Here is a 16,768-nt window from a genome sequence, read left to right on the forward strand (position 1 = left end):
GACCACGTACACCACAACTTCCAGTTTGCGCTGTGAGGAAAGAAAGATCACGCAGGTAAAAGGATTGATCCTTCCATTCTCCTTTGCCCAGAAGGACACGTGCAGCAGTGCCCAGCAGCTCTCCTACCTTCCATTTTTGTCCCTTGCCATTGTCCAAGGCCATATAAGTGATCATGTTCTCTTCCCGACGACACCGGGCCATGGGATCATAGGCTCCCTGGTTCTCTTGCCTCTCAGTGAGCAGCTTTAGAAGCAGCCTGGTCTTCATGACCATCCTGGCACAGGCGTGCTTGAGCTGGGGCAGGCTGCACTCCCTGTTCAGGGCTCGCTCCACGTGGGCCGTGAATGCTCGCAGGCCTTTGTGTGCCTCCTGCAGCGGCCGGTGATGATCAGCGTTGGTTTCCCGTCCTTTTGGAACTGGCGCAAGGACTGGACTTTGGGGCCTCACAGGTTTGTTGAGGAACATGGAGTCTCCCTCCTGTGTGGTGTCAGGCATCATCAGGAGGTGCCTGCCTATAGAGGAATGCTTCTCTTCAGCTGTGGCTCTTCCTCTCCTGCTCGCAGCGGGGCGGCTCCCAATCAACAGGTCAGAGAGGAAATCTAGATTCTTGTTTAGACCCTGGTCAGATCTGGACCTTCGCTCCACTTTCACAGGCTCTGAAACCTGGTAGGAAAGATGATTATATCCAACCCCATACTGCCTATCCTGCTTCTTGTGCCATTTGTGTCTCTTGATGAGGTGCTTGCTGGCAGCTGGATCTTCCTCCTCATCTCTGTGTGGGGCAGACATGAAAGTATCATCACCACGTTTTAAACCACCAGCTACCGCTGAAGCCTTTGATCCTTGCCAGTATAAACGTGACTCCATTTTCTCCTGCTGCCAGCTTGAGGGTGTCTTTTTCACCACATTGCTTTTGGCAGTCTTGATGCTTTCAGCCTTGTGCAGCTTCTTCTTGACCTTGGCCCTCAGGTCATGAGCCCTTCTTTTGCCTTCATGCCCCAAGAGATTCTGAGGGGGATGTGAATTTGTTCTGGAACTGTCCAGGCTGCTGACATCACCCTCGGATCTCAGGGTCAGGGCAACCACAAGCGTTACACTTTCACCATCTCCCACTGAAGGCTCATTGGGCTCGACGCTCAGCACTGGCATGCTGTTCAGCTCTCTGCCTTGTTCCATGTCCATTATTTCTCCTCGCCTCTCTAGCAGAATTGTGTGACCTGGAGAACAGCAAGAGAACAGATCAGCAGCTGGGCAAAAACACAGGCTCAGAGGTTATCCCAAGCAGCAGGAGGTCATCTCAAGGCCAGGGAGCACAAGAGAATAGTGGAGGATGTGTGCTGGTGAGGTGGAGAGCCCTTCAGTCCATGCCATTATCCCCTTGGGGCAGAGCAGAGAGCTGGTTCTTTCCTGGTGTCTCCTGGGGCTCTCTTTGGATGGGACGGAAACATCGCAGGGGAATGGGATTGCTGTCAGAGAGGTTCCCACAGCTCCAGATGAGCAGGCTTGGCTTGCTCTGCAGGAGCCGGTGAAGAGGCAGAGACCCCAGAGGAAAGATCAGCACTGCAAGGGGGGCACACACTGGCAGGGGAGGAATAATGCCCAGGGACTCCTTTGCTCTGGGGCCATTGCCAAGAGCAGCAGCTGAAGCTGTCAGAGCATGAAAAATTTCCTGAAGGGCACCAGAGCTGTGGGACTGTGCTGTGGGAAACCTGGGGCTGAGGCAGTGAGAGAAGCGAGCTCCCTGGGGCCCTTGCAAACCTGGCTGTCTCTGTTTGCAGAAGGGCAGCCTGGCCCTGCTGTGCACAGCATGTGCTGTGCCCTGTGCCCAGCTAGAGCAGGACGGGGCTTTGCTGCCCCTGCACAGGCCAAGCGGGGCATGACGGTGCCTGGTGTTCACCCTGCAGAGCACATCAGGGGCCCTGCCCTTTGCCCTGCAGTGGGCACTGGGGTGGCACAGAAACCAGGCTGTTAGGGCAAATTGGGGCCTTTATGGGCAACCCTTGCCTTCCAGCACCAGGGAAGGGCACGGGGCATTCCTGCTTTCCTTGCCTGGGGCCATGGTGTGGGCAGGAAATGGGTAGGTTTGGTGGGGCCAGTGAGCTGTTCCTTCTCCAGACAGTATGTGACACACAAGATATGTACAATCACCAGGAACTTTCCATCCCAAGGTGTTGTGTCTAAGGCCTGTACTGCAAGGGCAGATCAGCACGCCCCAGCACGGGGCAGTGCTGCAGCATCTGCCCAGGCTCAGGAGAAGGGGCAGATTGGAGCTCCCCCAGCCCCCCCGCACACTCACCGCACTGCGGGGCGCTGGTGCTGCACAGCTTCTGGCACAGGAACTGGATGGTCCTGCAGGGGCTCTCGGGCAGGGGACGCTCCTGGCACAGGCAGCAGGCCGCCTCCTTGGGCACTTGGCTGCAGACAAGAGGGGATTCTTGGAGCAACACCTGGCCACCCAGTGCATGGCTCAGAGCCCAACTCAGGGAACACACAGATACCACGCGTGGGGCTTGTGCCTCACTATGTGCCACAGCGCTGGGAAAGGGCCCTGACTCCCAAGGCAAAACATTAAAAATGGGATTTTATCCTGGAAAGTAGAACTGCTCCTAAAACACCACGTGACACAGAAATGCACCCGCCTGGAGTTCAAACTCCCCTTTGATGAGTCTGCAGGAAGTCACCCCAAAGGTGAGATTCTGCCTCTGAGCAGGTGAGCTTTGGCACTTTGCCCAGGAAGGAACAGCAGCTCTTGAGCTTACTGGGCTTGTTCTGGTTTTGTGGCACACGGATTTGTTTCCCAAGCAGAGCCCCTGTCCCAGCACTCTGGGCCTCCTGGTGGCTGGGGCTCAGTCCCACACACTCACAGGGTTTCCAAGTTCACTGTGGTCTGCAGCAGCTGCAGCAGCATCTGCGATTTCACTTGGGTGGCACTCAGGTCTCTGCAAACATTGGAAAGAGGTGATGAAACTCTGTGGTGACATTGCCACAACTCTGCTCTCAGAGCAAGCCCAGGGCCCTGATGAAGGTGGTGCTGTTGGCAGAGGCATCCACTTCTGCCCGCTCCAAGAGAAGCCAGGAAACTTGTGGCTCCAGCAGACCCAGGCTGGCCAAGAGGAGGATGTGCTCCTGCACCACTTGTGCTGCTTTCCTGAGAACAGGGCACTGCAGAGAGACACAGCTCTCTGTGCATCTGCTCCAAATGAGCCAATACTTACAGAGAGCTCACTGAGGGCAGCTTGAAGAAGGCAGCATCATCAATGACAGCCAGCGGGTTGTGGCTGAGGATCCTGAGAAACAACAGAGCTCTGTCAGGGCTGATGGCAAGGATGTGAGCTGGCTGTGCCGGGTACGTGGGCAAGGCCTGGCCGCACTCAAGGAAGCCTTGCTGGGGAGGAGCAGGGCAGGGGAAAGGGCCTTTGCAGCTGCACACTCCTGGTGCTCCCTGGCTGACATCCACAGCTGGAATCAGGACTTTGCCAAGGGCAAATCTGCTCTTGCCCACTGACCCTGCAGAGACCCTGCAGAGACTCGCCCTGCCGTGCCTTTAGCCCCGGTGCCACTTACAGCTCCTGGAGGAACTGCATCCCATGCCAGGCCTGGAAAGTGTCACTGCGGATCTGTGTGAGGCCATTCCAGGAGAGATTTCTGGGGAAAGAGGAGGTCACACAAAGCAATCAGGCCTGCCCTACAGAGAGAGGGAGCAAAGAAGGAGCCCTTTGCAGGAATGGTGCTAATCCAAGGTGGAAGAGGGAGGAAACTGCTGCTTTCTTAGCGTTTGGAGCCCGAACAGGAGGGCAAGAGAAGGGCACACGTGCTGACTCTATTTTTGTTCTAAGATGCAGCCAAGGCTGCAAGAAGTGGCTGCTCTGATGGCTGTGTGTGGACAACCCCGCTGGGCTCTGTCCCCTGGCGTGGCCGCCCAGCCATGGGCATTGACCTCTGCAGCTCAGCTGGGCTCTGGGCAGGGCAGATTTAGGAACTGTGGGGAAAACAACAGCAGCATTTGCCTACACAGGAGGGGTGCCCATGGAAAGACTGAGCTAAAACCACCAGAGAGAAACTTGATCACTCACAGAGACTTCAGGAAAGGCAGTGGCTCAAATGCCCGTTCCTCAATGGACAGGATCTCATTGCAGGACAAATCCCTGTTCCAGGCAGAACAACAAATGTCACTTCCATTTGCCCTGTTGGTTTTACCTGCCTCTGCAGCCTGGATCCCAGGAGGGACAAAGGCCACGTGCCCGTGGCTGGGCTGAGCAGCAGGGCCCCAGGCAGGGGCAGGCAGGAGCCCCCCGCCGTGGGCAGGGCACGGTGCTTACAGGTGCTTCAGCAGGAACAGCCCCTCCAGGGAATGCCTCTTCACTGCCCGCAGCTCATTGTCCCTGAGCACTCTGCAAGGGGACACAGGGACATTGTGACAGCGCCCACAGCCCAGCAGCAATTGGGATTCTCATGGGAAAATCTCCTGCAGCAGCTTGACTGAAGCATCTCTTTGGGGCACCGCTGCAGGGACCGTCCCCACTCCTGGCCACAGCAGGCCCTTGCTCCTGGCCGGCTGACGCTGACCACAGCTTGATCCCTGGGCAGACAGACACAGGGATGATTCCCTGGCTGCAAGAGACTCAAGGCAATTCTTGCCATGCTGGGAAGCTGTGGCGATTCACACCCCTCCTGGCAGAGCAGCCAAGCTTGGAATTCCAATGAAAGCGGGTGGTGTGGGGGCTGCTGCTGCCACCCCAGACCAAAGGATGCAAACTTCCCACACTCCTGACATTTGAAATGCGGCAGGGCACTTACAAGGTCTCAGTCCATGGGTAGTCCTTCCAGGTTCGTTTTCCAACATCCACAATGGAGTTGCCAGTGAAATCTCTGCAAAGAAACAAAAGCCCCGGTCCCCCCTCAGGGAAGCCCATTTCCCTGCCTTTCGTCTGCTGAGCTGGAATTGGGCTTTGCCTGGAGAAGGCACAGCGTGCCCAGCCTGGCTTCACCTGGCTCATGCTGAGCTCAGGCCCCCAAACCCCCCCTGTCTCCGGCCAGGGAGTGACCCGGGTGTCCCAGGTGGGGTTTGCAGAGCCAGGGAGCCGAGGAGGGGCAGCCGCAGGGCTCTGAGGGGCCACGGCACTCACAGGAAGGTCAGGGCTCGGCGGCGGCTGCCCGGGGGCACGGTGGCCAGGCCGGCGTGGCCGCAGTTCAGCCGCCCACGGCCTGGGCAGTGGCAGGGCTCTGGGCAGAGCTCCTTGCCCACTGCTGGCGAGGGGGCCACTGCCAGCAGCAGGGCCAGCAGGAGCAGAGCGCGCACCAGACGCATCACCATGTCCATGGCGAGGCAGGACTGGCTGCAGTCACCTGGGACGCAGACCTGAGCTGCAGCTGTGGCAGCTCCTGTGTCACAGTGCTGCTGCCAATGTCACAATGGTCCTTCTGATGACACTCTAGCAATGCTCTTGTCACCGTGATGGTGCTTGGCATCAGCGCTTGCAGGAAACCGCAGTTCAGGCCATGCTGTCACCAAATGACTCTATCTCAGAGCCATCAATCTGCAGAGTCATGGAATGGATTGGCTTGGAAGGGGCCTTAAAGCCCGTCCAGTTTCACCCCTGCCATGGCAGGGACACCTTCCACTATCCCAGGCTGCTCCAAGCCCTGTCCAACCCGACCTTGGACACTGCCAGGGATCCAGGGGCAGCCACAGCTGCTCTGGACACCCTGTGCCAGGGCCTGCCCACCCTCCCATGGAAGGATTTCTCCTGAACACAAGATCTAAGCCTGCCCTGTGTCACTGTGAAGCCATTCCCATCTGTATTGGGTTGGTGTGGCCAGGTTTTGGCATGGCTTTGGGGCCACAGGTGCTGTTGAAATTTCCTTTCCTTATCATTATCCTGCTCTGATTTTATGGGTAATAAATGTAATGAATATCCCCAAGTTCCGTCCGTTGTGTCCGTGACCGTGACCGGGGCGGGATCTCTCCCTCCCTTTCTGTAAACTCATGAGCCTTTCGGTGTCCTTTTTCTCCTCTCCACTTGTGCGGAGCGCTGAGAGCGCCTTTGGTGGGCAGGCGGCAGGCAGGCAGGGCCAAAGGCCGCCTGGCGCTGGGAGGGCGCGGGGAGCTTGCCGAAAGGCGGGCAGTTTGGGCATGGCCGCCGGCAGAGGCTGAGGGAGCCGCAGCGGCAATGGCGGGAAGCGCCGGGAGCCTGAGCGGCGGCAGCTCCGCCTGAGCGCGCCGGCCCCGGCAGCGAGCGCCGTGCAAAGGGAGCCGCGGGCAGCTCGGGCAAGGCCGGCATGGCCCCGCAAGCAGCGGCCAGAGAGGCGGCCCGGCCCGGCCGGGAAGCGCGGCCGCTCCGCCGCACGGGCAGCTCCGGCTCCGGGCAGCGGCACCGGCAGGGGCCGCCCCGGCCTGAGGAGAAACGCGCGGGACAACAGCTCGGGCCGGGGCGGCTGCGGCAGCGCTTGGGCCAGGGCGGCCTCCAGTCCTGGGCACGGAGTCTCGGAGCCTCAGAGTCACTGACGATGGAAAACACCTCCGGCTTCAGCCAGTCCATCCTGGGCTCCATCCGCACCTTGGCAGCCAGGCCACAGCACTCAGTGCCACCTCCAGCCGTTCTCTGGACCTCTCCACACATGTGGAGTCCATCACCTCCTTGGGCAGCCCCTCCCAAGGCCTGAGCACCTTTTCCATGGAGAAATTCCTCCCTGATCTCTGTGTTCCCTGTCTTATGCACCCTGACACTATTTTAAGCCTATTCTGAGCCATATTAGACAAAGGTGCCTTTCATGCATGTGCATTAAACCTCCTGGAGAAGATGATTCTGTTTAATGACAGTAGCTCTTCAGCCGGAGGTGCAACAATGCAACCATGAACCTGGGAGCCAGGTGGCTGTGAGGGAGGGCAGAGGGAAGGAGGACAAGGCAAAAACCTCAGGAGTGCAGAGGGGACAATGCTGCTTGTGCAGCACCAAGCCAGCACCATGGGGACACCAGTGCCATGGCCTCTGCAGGAGGACACGGCCATTCCCCTTCCCACCCACCACCCAGAGCTCTTGTGCTCACAGGACACATTTTTAACACAAAAGTGCTGACCCTGGAAAGCTTCAGGGGCATTGGGATGTTTTAGAAGCACCACTGTAGAGCCTCTTACTTTGATATACATTGAGCTTTCCCGGAAGGCCTCGTTGGAATGGGAAACCTCTACAGGGAGTGCTGGAGCCAGGCACTGGCACTGGGGCGGGCAGAAATAACACCTGGGTGAGGTAGGACCAGGTGCATGCTCTGCTCAGCCCAGTGGCAGAGCTGAAGGGGGAAGTGGAAAGATAAGGAGTGTCAGGGTTTAGGAGAGGAAGAGGGACTGCTGGAGCCACTCTGAAGCAGCCATTGGACAAATGTCCCAGACAGACACCTGCCAAGAAGCCGAGGATCACCAAGGGTGTGACCAGCAGACAGAAGGAGGGGACCCAAAAAGCAGGGGGAATGGAAACAGGTCCCTGCTGTGGGCAGCAGGGGAATCCCCTCCTGGCCCATCTCACCTTCCCAGCTCCCTCTATACAAGAGGTAGAGGCTTTGTGATATGCAAAACTGTGTTTCATGTCAGGTACAAACAGGCGAAATGTGTGGATATCGACAATGTGATAGTTTCGAATTCTAATAATAACTGAGGACAATAAAGCATGGAAAAAGGCCTATGAACCTATCTTTTGTTTGCAATTAACCCTCGTTGATTTAGGAGCATTGGAATTAAGGTGTTAAGGATGTTCCTTTTTGCTTGCATTTAATCCATAAAAAAAAAAAGCTCTGCAATAATAAACTTTTGAAGTATAATTTTAGAATATTACTTGTATCCTTGAAACTATAGCTTTGGAATATATGTAAAGGAAATATGCTTATCTCACGCCTTAGTGATGCAGCGAAAAACAGTTTTAGAAAGGAAGATGAGCATCACCTCAAGGGTTTATGGCTTCGACCAAGGGAAGCTGGACATCACTGTAATGAGATTTATGGTCTCTGCAATTAAAAGGTGGACCCACATCTGGGGAGCTGGACTCCACCAGATGGGATTCATCTTTCTTCTTTCGGAAACTGGACCATCACCATCTGGGGATACTCCTTTGAAAATACATCCTGAGAAACTAAAATCACAATACTGTATAGAATTATGATGTAATGATTTGGAATAAAAATTGCTGATGAGTAAAAATTGGAAATAGAAACTGTTGAAAAAAAAAACCTGATGAGTACCCCTATATATACCTGTAACCATCAATTATCGGTGTGCAGTTGGAGGGAAAACTTCCCCCACTGTACCCAGCGCTGTATTGCTCATACTTTACCATATTAAATAATAAATTGATTGCTGCTTGAATATTGGCCTAGTCAAGCTTCTTATTCATAACAAATTTGGTACATTGGCCAGGAATTTCCAAATCCATTGAGGGAGACTGCTGATCTCAGGGAGGCGCCCCACGTTGGAGGCTCTTGCCTCCGGTGGCCCTGAGTGATGGGGGAATCTCTCAGGGAAGAGGAAACCCATAAGGTAAATTATGAGCAAAGAATTTTGAGCTCCCAGAGTAGACTGCAGTAAATTCACCTGTAATAAACCCATAGAAAACTGTTTTGTGCACGAAGACCCTCGTTAGAAAAGGAGGCTGTGAGTATCACGAGGTTTTGGGTCGGGGGGCGGCTGTATGCATGTGTGAGTGAGTGTGTGTGGAGTGTCTGAGACGGGGGCTGGGCAGTTCCAGACCCCCGAAGCAAGTAGGACCTCCCAGTAGCGCGTTTTCACGTTCTCCGCGAGGAGACCGGCCGGGAAAGGAGGGAAGCGAAAGAAAAGTGAATGAGTGGGGACCCCGGGAGGGTTTGACCCAAGGGGAAGGAGGGGATCCCTGGTCCAGGCACCTGTGGGAAGGTCTTTGGGCAGGAGGGTTTGACTCAGTAGGGAGACTGAGAGAGTGAATGAATAGGTTCAATTTCCTTGGAGGGTTTGGTAGGAGGCAATTTAGTATGCGATTAGATGGTGAGAGGACGTGGCTAATAGATTGAGAAAGAGGGAGAGTTAGGAGTGGAACAAGTAGATTGCAGAGGGAGAGATAGGAGTGGAACAGGTAGATTGAAAAGGCAGTGTGACAGAGTAGTAAGGGAGGAAGTTGAACCACGTGATGAGTGTGGGAAACAAAGACTCTCCTGGTACCGGGGCTTTCTTAGTTTGTTGCTGCCAGAAATGGGTCAGGGAAAAAGTAAGTTCCTTGACCCAGGGGCTGCGGATTGTAGGAAAAATTCGCAGTGGTTTGAGGTATCTGGGAACCGTGAGGGGGGTTCTCAGGGGGGGAGCATTCCTCAGGACAGCCCACTGGGGATGATAATACGGTTTTGGGATGAATGGGAATCCTGAAGAGAAGAAAATCAAGAAATTCTGAGGGCAGTGCCTAAAGGACATAATATAGGAAAAGCTTTGAGTGAGCATCAGAAAAAATATGAGTCGCCGGCAGAATGGTTAAAAAGATTAAAAAGAGACTTGCAATTACATTCAGGTCTAGATACTGATACTGCAGTAGGGCAGGTTCTGTTAAAAATTCAGTTTGTGACCGGATCTTGCAGTGACATCAGGAAAAAGCTGGAAAAATTAGAAGATTGGCAGGACAGGAGACTTCAGGAGTTACTGAGAGAAGCAGAAAGGGTGTTTGTAAAGAGAAATGAGAAAAAGCAGAAAGCAGATGCCAGAATTTTGGTGGCAGCAGTTCAAGAAATGCAGGCAGCTTTGAATACAGAAAAATTTGCAGGGAAAAACAAACAGCCGATGTCAGGATCTATTTTTGGGAACACAAAACCTGTGCATTTTTCCTGCCCAAAAAAAAGACACTTAAAAAATTCTTGCCCCACTTTGAAGGGTGCGGGACCCACCTGTTTTTATTGCCATAAAAAGGGGCACCCGCAAAAAAAATTGCAGAAAGAAACAGCAAGATGAGAAAACTTCTCAGGAGAATCAGAGAGGGCAAGAGTTTTGTTTAATGAAGAGGACCGAAATACAACCAGAAGAGCCCTTGATAATAAAACTAAAAGTAGGTCCTCAGAGCGAAAACTTATATTTTTAGTCAATACAGGAGTTTCTCGGTCGACAGTGACAAAATTACCCCAGGGATGTGAGATAAGTCGTGAGCGAGTTTCAGTAATCGGATTTATGGGAGAGACTTTCCCTGTTCCTGTAATAAAAGGAGTGCAAATTGAAACAGAAGACAAATTTGGAGTAAATGATTTATTGTTAGTACTAGAGGCCGAGAATAATTTGTTAGGCAGAGATCTAATGATAGCCTTACATTTACAGATAAAACCCTGTGAAGGAAAACTTAAAATTTATTCTTCAACTGAAGAAGATAATTTAGAAATTAATGACACGGGTTGGCATTCAGGTGAAGTGAGAAAAAGTTTAAGGCAAAGGAGTCTGGTCCCCTTCGTCCCTCCTGCTCAGCACAAGCCTGTGAATTTTATGCATTACTCTGTGCATTATTAATACTAAAAAGGCAAGAAGGGACTATTTATACAGACTCCAAATATGCTTTTAGTGTAGTACATACTTTTAGAAAAATTTGGAAAGAAAGGGGACTTAAAAACACTCAAGAGAAAGGGTTAATACACAGGGAATTGATAATTTAGATAATTGAAGCTTTAAAAGGCTTAAAGAAAATAATAATAGTTCATGTAAAGGAACACCAGAGAGGGAGGGATATTAGAGTCAGAAAAATGATTTGGCTGATGAAGAAGCAAAAAGAGCGACCTTAAGAAAAAGAGATACTGAAATCATGACTTTAGAAAAAAAAAAATAAAAAGAAATTCAGCAGGAGACACTTTCCCTTCCGCTAGCAGAACTGGCAGCTATAAAGATATTAGGAGCAAAATTTAAGGAGGGCAAGTGAGTTTTTCCTGATGGCAGGATTATGATGCCAAAACCAGTGGCACATCAGATTTTAGATAACTTGTATAGATGGACACACTGGGGGAAAAGAGCCTTTTGTGATTACTTTTTAAAATTTTATAGGTGTAGGAGGATATTTGAAATTGGAAAGCAAATTACCCAGGGGGGTCTCGCCTGTTAAAAGGTAAATAAGAAGGTGTTGAAGAGCCCTCCCTCTGGAGGATGCAAAACAGCCTACAGGCTATTTGAAAAGATCCAGGTTGATTTTATAGAATTGCTTAAAGTGGGTCGGTGGAAATATTTGTTAGTTATAATAGATCAATTAACTCAGTGAGTTGAAGCATTTCCAGCAGCTTGGGCTGCAGCTCAAACAGTGGCTAAAATATTGTTGAAACATGAAATTCCAAGAATGTGATAATATGGTGGAATTTAAGTTTATTTATGTTACACCCTCATTTATTAAGAAGGAACTAAGCATCCTGGAGTGGCTACGGACCACAATTCCCTTGAGCTCGGAGGCAGAAGAACGCCGGTGGAAAAGAATAAAAGACTTTCTGAATTGGTGGGAATGGCCTAAAAGGATCGAAGATCTCCTCCAGGATCACCCACCAGCAACATTATTAGAATTGATTACAGAACTGCAATTCCAGAAACTGAGATTGATAACACCTGTTGTTAAAAGAGCTCAGAGACAAGTAAAATGTTGGGAGTGAGGTTTAGGGTGTCATCCATGGATATGTATTGTTTGCACACTTTGCTTTAACTTACGGTGGAGAGTAACTAAGAGGGAAGAGAAGGAGAGACGATTTGCTTGTTTTGCTATGGTTATGTATTTAGTCAGCTAATTATAGAACGCATTGCTAGTGATTTTTTTGGATATCTTTGAGACTGGGAGACGGGACCCTTCCAGCAGCAATTGGATTAATAGAAAACTTAGATCAGTTGGTTCTTGCTATATTGGCTATAGCACAAATAAGAGAATAAGCAACTGATAATATTATAGACCAGTGTTTCATAATTGATAGTTGTTGTGGAGAAGAAGTCTACATACCACATCATAGGTACTTTCCAGGGGCACATTGGCGCTGCGAGTTTGCCTATTGGAGGCGGCGATTTAATAAACTCCCCGCCCTTGAAGCAGAAAATAAATTAGAAAAATCTTATTGTGGTTGGCACATCCCTGAAATTTTGGAAAATACAGGTTTATCGTATTCCAGCCTAATCTTTTCCCTGTTCTTTTTGTTTTAATTACTGCTTCTTAACTAGCCAGAACGGAGAAATGGCATTTAAAAAGGGACAAACAAACTCTGTGGAGCTATGCTATGGGTACCAAGGAAACCAAAAGCACCGGTGACTAGATCCCAGGATATTACCTTTGCTACCAAGAAGACTGGCATCTCAGCCCTTGGTTGCAACTCAAGGGGCCTTGAGAAAGGTAGAAAGGTAGATTTCCTGAGGATTATTTTCACTGTGATCATTCTGGTACCCTGGGCAGTTGGCCAAAGCCAGAGAGCCACACTGGACAGAGTTTCAGCAATGAAAAAGCAAACAAGGCAAAAACCAAGTCCCAGCAATTTCAACATTTGTGACTATTGCAATCACTCTGTGTGGATTAAGGACAAGATGAAATCTGTGCTTGTAACACAGCTGTATGTTAGCTCTGCGTGCTACAATCACGGTAGCGTTATAGATGTTTGTATTAAGGAAGGAAAGATGTATTGGGTAGGGAAAAATTTGGGATATAATGGACAAGCTCCTTATCCCCATGGTGATCAAATTTGCCCTCAATATAAAAGATTTGTTTGTTTTGAAAGAGCTGATAATGGAAAGGATCCAAGTATAGGCATGGGAAATCGGGCACTAAGAAAAATTGAAAGAGAAAATAAAAGAAGAAAAAAGAAACAAAGGAGAATAGAAAAAAGAACAGGAGAAAAGAGTCAACAGAATTGGCTGAAGTGTATAAACAGCTAAAACGTTACTACAAAGATTGGGATTTGCCAGCCTCGAATAAGAATCTGTTTGTGGGATTGATGCAAAGGATTGTTACAGAATTGGAATTATCCAAATGTTGGATTTGTGGAGGTGTAAAAATGGCTGAAAGATGGCCATGGAAAGGTGAGAGCTTAGCTCCAGAGCAGTTTTTAAAGTGGAACCACATCCAAATTTCTGGAACATTGAAGAGACCTGAAGGATGGATTTTAAGCCATCAAGTAATTGGATCATTTGTATAACTCGAGAAGGAAGGAAATTTAATAAAGTAGTAGGGCATACTCCTTGTAAATCCACATTGGTGGTTAATATGGATAATCGTTCAACAATTTGGTGACCTGAAAATCCCATTGGATATTGGGGACCAATAAAAGAAATAAATTGTGAATGGGATGAACAGATTAATTTATGCTGGTACAGAAGTCCTGGAGCTAACCCCTACGAATCCATCAACAGCCTGAGGTCTTATTGGGAACAACCGGAGAAAACTGATAAGAAATGGAAAGCCCCAGATGGGATATATTGGATTTGTGGGCAACGAGCATACAGTGAGTTACCTCAAAAATGGGGAGGAACCTGTACTTTGTAAGTAATACAACCCTTCTTCTTTGTTTTACTGAGGTCTAGGAGCAATGTGCTAGGAACTCCACTGTATGAAACCCTACAGTGGAATCAAGGAGATTTAAATTTAAATTTTCCAACAGCAGGAGGGAATCAAAAATGGGAAGAGGACGAATGGCCTACAGAACAAATTATAGCATATTATGACCCAGCAACATGGGCTCAGGATGGGTCATGGGGATATAAGGCCCCAATTTACCTGTTGAATAGATTAATAAGGCCCCAAGCAGTAGTGGAGGTGGTGTCAAATCACACCATCAGTGCCTTAAAAATGTTGGCCAGGCAATATACACAAATGAGGGTGTTTGTGTATCAAAACAGGATCGCCCTAGACCATCGGTTAGCAGAAGAAGGAGGAGTTTGTGGGAGGTTTAATGAATCTGAGTGCTGTGTAGAAATTGATGATTATGGGGAAGCTATCACAGAACTTGCAGAGGAAATGAAAAAAGTGGCTCATGTGCCACTACAAAAGTGGAATTCAATCTTGAAAGCAGATTGGTGGGGTAACCTCTTTGGAAGTGTTTGGAGGAAAAAGTCAGAGTTCATGTTGTTATGCTCAATTCTGGGACTTCTGTTTCTGCCTTGTATGATTTTGTGTTTTATTAGGTTAATTCAGTCAGTGGTTCAGGGGATGCAGATTACAACAATGTCTCTAGGTTCAGAATCAGCAGAAAAAGGAAAACCAAGATCTATAATGGTATTAAAAGCTAAATCGATGCCTGTTAAAGAACAAGGACCTAAAAAGATTGAAATAGGCCAGGAAATGTTAACTAAACTTGAAAGAGAGTATGAAAGACTAGAAGCAGTAATAGAAATGCTGGAAAAGTTTGAAGCTGAAAAGAGACAGCGAGAAAACCAAAATTTTGAAAAATATAAAAGATCTCAGGGCACAGCTTTTTAAATACAGCACGAATCATAATGATCACAAAGAGAAATGGGGGATTTGTGATAAATAGGTATGATTAGTGCTGATAAAAATTGAAATAGTAATTGATATTGATACAGTAATTATTATTTGAGAATAATAAATAGATAAAAAGTTGTAATGCCAAAGAAGAGAGGGAGAGGAGGGGCTCCACCCCCACCCCCCCCAGCAGATGTTTTTTGCAAGGACCACAGGAAAGAAGCTGAAGATACAGTTGCTAAAAATGACCAAGAGCCTGCTTGGGTCCCAAGAAAATGTTAATTATAAGGGATTTATTGCCTTGATATGTAGATGCAGTGATACGTTAGTCTTGGCTTACATTGTACTGGCTTGGTGCGCATGTGTAACCCAAAGGTGAATTAAAGGACAACGAAGAAGACGACAGAGCCTTCATCAGTGACGATCCCCAAAGACTTGTGCGACCTCCAAAGCGAGTGGTGGCGCATGCATGGTAAAGGTGGTAATGAAGGTGGAGGCAGAAAAGTGACGAACTGAAAATAGCAGGAGATGGACTTGACATATGGCATATAAGGGGTGATTTTTACTTGGCAAGCTTGTACGTGAAGTGGTAAGGGTCATTAAACCCTGCCCACCGTACCCCGCGGCACCTCTTGCTTATGTGCTATTGGAATCAAATTATCCCTTATTTATATATTTTCTAAATTATTCAATTAAAATTGCTGCTACCTTAAATACTGCTTGCTTTTTTTATGATGGGATCATTGGGCAAACATAACAGGAACACAAACGTGTTGACCCTGGAAAGCTTCAGGGGCCTTGGGAGGTTTCAGAAGCACCACAGCAAAGCCTCTTACTTTGATATCCAATGAGCTATCCCGGAAGGCCTCGTTGGAATGGGAAAACTCTACAGGGAGTGCTGGAGCCAGGCACTGGCACTGGGGCGGGCAGAAATAACACCTGGGTGAGGTAGGACCAGGTGCATGCTCTGCTCAGCCCAGTGGCAGAGCTGAAGGGGGAAGTGGAAAGATAAGGAGTGTCAGGGTTTAGGAGAGGAAGAGGGACTGCTGGAGCCACTCTGAAGCAGCCATTGGACAAATGTCCCAGACAGACACCTGCCAAGAAGCCGAGGATCACCAAGGGTGTGACCAGCAGGCAGAAGGAGGGGACCCAAAAAGCAGGGGGAATGGAAACAGGTCCCTGCTGTGGGCAGCAGGGGAATCCCCTCCTGGCCCATCTCACCTTCCCAGCTCCCTCTACACAACAGGTGGAGGCTCTGGGCCTCTGGGGCCGGGACAGTCACGGTGTGGCCAAGCTCCATCCAGGCTGGAGGGGCAGCCCAGGGGAGTCCGTCCAGCCACGCTGTTTGAGAGGCTCCCTGGGGACGCTGTGCTGAGGGGCAGAGGAGTCCAGGGAGGCTGCACATTGTGCAGGGAGAAATCCTTGAAGGCACAGGCAGGAACAGGCCATGCCCATGTGCCCAAAGATGAGCTGGTGGGGAAGCAGAGCGGCTGAGCAGGGAGCTCTGCCTGGGACTCAGGGAAAACACAGAATTGACAGCTGTGGAAGAAGGGCAGCACCACAGGAAGATGGCGAGAATATTGTTGGGGCATGCAGGGAGAAAGGTAGAAAAGCAAAGGCCCAGCTGGAACTGTATTTGGCAAATTACATGTGGGAGAAACTAAACTGCTTTTACAAAGACATCAGCAACACCAGGAGGAACAAGAACAAACCTTATTTTTACTGAATGCAGAGGGAAACATTGCTACAAGGGATGAGGAAAGCCCAGAGATACCTCCTCAGGGTGTCCAGAGTTTGTGCTTGCCTGCAGCCCCCTCTGGCCCTCTGTCAGCAGGGGCAGCAAGAAAATAATACTCAAGGGAAAAGCATCCAAGGAGAGCTTCAGTAGTTCCTATTGTGGAAAAGGCGGTGAAGAGTTGTTTGCTTCCCATTAACTTCTTCAGCCTATTGAAAATCTTCCAGTCCCTCGAGTTCTTCACACTGTGTCTCTTCCTGAAATGTTTTTTCTGTCACTTTAGTATGAATCCGTGATGCACCGAAGCAATGGTTTTTCAGATTTGCTGAACAGAGAAAAGCTCCAGAAAGTGCTGAGAAAGGAAAGACCTTTTAAAAGGAAGGATGCCCAGGCAGCCAGGAAGAATGGGCAGCGCTGGGAGGAGCCCCCTGCTCTATTCTCCTCTACATTCTGTGCCTCGTCATCCTTCCTCCTTCTCTGCCGCAGTATTACACAGAGCCTGAAAAAATCAGAAAGGGAAAATAGGGTTAAAGAGAGAAGGCAGCTGGTGATGGAGGCTGTGGGCAACCGGGCTGCCTGTGCTCTGCCCTGTGTGGGCAGCAGCCGCTGGAGGAGTTGGGA

Source organism: Melozone crissalis, unplaced genomic scaffold (genome assembly GCF_028551555.1).
Source record: "Melozone crissalis strain CALT ecotype California unplaced genomic scaffold, PUWL_Pcris_2 ptg000032l_1, whole genome shotgun sequence".
In the NCBI taxonomy this organism is placed as follows: Eukaryota; Metazoa; Chordata; class Aves; order Passeriformes; family Passerellidae; genus Melozone; species Melozone crissalis.